At 38.4% G+C, this 3500-nt stretch overlaps 1 pseudogene; it reads left to right on the top strand.

The window, feature by feature from the left end:
- The first annotated feature begins 1908 nt into the window (after positions 1–1908).
- On the top strand, positions 1909–2712 carry LOC116626371 (annotated as a pseudogene).
- The last annotated feature ends 788 nt before the right edge of the window (positions 2713–3500 follow it).

Below are 3500 nucleotides of genomic sequence, written 5' to 3'. Positions count from 1 at the left end.
GGATACCCCAAAAGATATTGTTACTTTAGGCTTCCAAGCACCTAGAAGTCTATTTGTAAATATTGGTTGAAGGAGAAATAGAAGAAGGGGAAAGAGAAAGGAAGGAAAAGAGAAAGGAAAGTTGATGGATGCCAATATTTACACAAATTACTTTGAATGGAAATGACAATTTAGAAGTAGCCTTATTACCACCCTCAAAGTAAGCAGACTTCTTAGGACACAGTTTTCTCTTCTACACCCCAAAAACGTATTCTGTACCTGGTATTGGCCTAAGAAGAATCCAAGGGTTTATCAATAAATATAAATGATATGATACATGGAGATGAAAAACCAAGTACTCATATGATGTACTATAGACACTTTAAAGGTATGTTAAAGTTGAGTTCATTTTTTGCCCCTAACATATGCCAGTTTTAGGTCTTAAAGTCATATATGTCCACTCTACACAAAACGATCTCATGACTTTTCAGGCAGCAAGTAAGAAAAGGGGGAAAGGAAAAGAAGACTTTTGAGAGAAAAAGCTGTGGTTGGAGGAGTGGTCAGCGGCAAGGAATAGACCTGAAATACAGGGAGCCTGGTAATTACAGAAAGATCAAAGAACCATATGTCTCGGTAAGTAGTCAGATTACATTTAAAAATCTGCAGCCAGGAAAGTCTGATTCTGTCCACGATTCAGTAAATGATGCAAAACTAACTCTCCTATCGAGAATAACTATAAAACTGGACAAAATATATGAGGCAATTGTTGCAGGAATTGAAAACCAGTTAGTGCCAGCCTGCTATCCCTGAGAGAAGATAGACTTACAATCATGCCAACTGTCTGCTGAGGGAAAGTGTCCTGACTGTGGCACAGGGAGCTGGAGCCCAAGCAAAGCATGATGATCTTTCTGAGTGGAGAAAGTAGAAATCAGGTATAAGGCATTTAAAGTCACTAGAATCTGTAATGCAGGGCCCTGGGAAGGACAGCCGTTCAGTGGAATAGATCCCAGAAGTCTCCATGTGGTCTCTCCACAAGTTCTTGGCTGAGGGTTTAGTGGAGTATGCACAAGATGAGCGGTGAATGGAGAAGCAAAAGAGTAGAAAGTGTAATTGAGTTACCAGAATTTGAGCAATGCTGGAAGATGTTGGCGTTCTAGTCCTGTAGGAGTGGAAAGACCTTGCTAACACTTTGGCATCCATTTGACACGCAGAAAAGCACTTGTTTTAGGAATAAGAACCATATCCCAGAGGAAGGTCTACCCCAGATATGACCTTAAAAAGTCTAAAATGAAACCATCTCTACACAAGTTCAACTTGGTTAGTTAGTAATTGAACGGTCTACCAGAATAAAAATCAGCACTTTCCAGGAAAAAGATAACAGAATCTTAAGACTCTAAGATGTATCATCTATGCTGTTGAGAATGCAATAACAATTACTAGACATGAAAAAAAAGGCAGAAAAATGTGACCAATAGTCAAGAAAAAAGCAGATAATGTATCTCAAGGTGAAGCAGATGTTGGAGTTAGAACACTAACATTAAAACAGATATAATAAATATGTCCAAGTATTTAAAGAAAATATTGTCTTAATTATGAATAGTTAGAGAATCTCAACAGAGAGATGGAAACAGAAAAAGAAAGAAAAAAGGAAATGGAAATCTTGAACAAAAGACTACAATGGCTTAGGATTTTTTAAATTCATCAAAAGAATTAATGGTAGACTGAAAATAAAATAAGAGTCAGTACCAAGAAGACAGATTAATAAAAATAATCCAATCTGAAAAATGGAAAGAGAAACAGGTGTAAGAAAAGCAAAGATCCTTGGAAATCTGTGGCACAATATATAATTTCTAATTTCTATTGGAATTGAAATCCCAGAAGAAGTGAATGATAATATTATAAGAAATAAAGAGCTCTCTCCTTCAGATATCCAAGATGCCAAAAGGAAAGAAGACTAAAGGGAAGAAGGTGGCGCCCGCCCCTGCTTTCATGAAGAAGCAGAAGGCCAAAAATGTGGTCATTTCCCTGTTGATTGAGAAAAGGCCCAAGAATTTTGGCATCAGACAAGACATCAGCCCAAAAAGGACCTCACCCCCTTTGTCAGATGGTCCTGCTACATCAGGTTGCAGGCGGAAAGGGCAATTCCCTATAAATGTCTAAAAGTGCCTCCTGTGATCAACCTGTTCACCCAGGCCTAGAACCACCAGCTACTCAAGTACTTAAGCTGGCCCACAAATACAGACCACAGACAAAGCAAGAGAAGAAGCAGAGATTGTTGGTCTGGGCTGAGAAGAAAGCTGTGGGCAAAGGGTATGTCCCCACTAAAAGGCCATCTCTCCTTTGAGCTGGGGTTAATACTGTCATCACATTGGTGGAAAACAAGAAGGTTCAGCTGGTAATGATTGCACATGATGTGGATTCCATTGAGCTGGTTGTCTTCCTGCCTGTCCTGTGTTGTAAGATAAGGGTTCCTACTGCATTATCAGGGGGAAGGCCAGGCTGGGGCATCTGGTCCATGGGAAGGCCTACACCACTCTCGCCTTCATACAGGTTAACTTGGAAGACAAAGGAGCTCTGGCTAAGCTGGTAAAAGCTGTCAAGACCAATTATAATGACAGATATGATAAGATCCACTGTCAATGCGGAGGCAATATTCTGGGTCCAAAGTAGGTAACACACATTGCCAAGTTGGGAAAGGCAAAGCCTAAAGAACTGGCCACCAAACTGGGCTAAGTGTACACTGTTGAATTTTATGTATATAAAAGTAATAAAAAGAGGTTCCTGGTTGGCTCAGTTGGTTAAGCATCTGACTCTTGATTTCTGCTCAGGTCATGATCTCATGGTCGTGGGATCGAGCCCCAAGTTGGGCTCTGCACTCAGCAGGGTATCTGCTTGGGATTCCTTCTCCTCTCTCTCTGCCTCTCCCCCTGCCCATGTGCATGTTCTCTCTCTAAAGTAAACAAATAAGCCTTTAAAAAAATAGTGATAAAAAGTTCTTTTTCAAAAAAAAAAAAAGAACGGATGACTCAAATGTTCCTAGATTTGATGGAAAATGTCAACTTACACATTCAAGAAGCTCAGTGAACCATAAGCAAGATAAATGCAAAGTAAACCACATTATAGCCAAACTTCTAAAAGTCAAAAATACAGAAATAAGCTAAATTAAAAACAATTACATACAAGGGAAATAACAACACAGATAAAGCCTTATTTCTTATCTGAAACAATGAAATCAGAATACAGTGGGACAAGATTTTTTAAATGCTAAAACCAAAATGAAATATAATAAAAAACATGCAGAATTCTAAAATACATTCTAGAAAAGATATCCTTCAAAATTAACATAAACAAAGACATTTTCAGATAAGTGAAAACTGGAAGAATGTATTCTGATAGACCTGAGTTATAAGAAATAATTATGGATATTTTTAAGGCTGAAGGGAAGTGATACCACATGGAAATTTGGGTCTACAGGAAAGAATGAAGACCACTAAAAAATGGTAAATGAATGACTAAATATA

This window comes from Phoca vitulina, unplaced genomic scaffold (assembly GCF_004348235.1).
Source record: "Phoca vitulina isolate PV1807 unplaced genomic scaffold, GSC_HSeal_1.0 scaffold86, whole genome shotgun sequence".
NCBI lineage: Eukaryota > Metazoa > Chordata > Mammalia > Carnivora > Phocidae > Phoca > Phoca vitulina.
The sequence above is the reverse complement of the archived record's forward strand: the minus strand, read 5'-3'. Positions and strand labels throughout refer to the sequence as shown.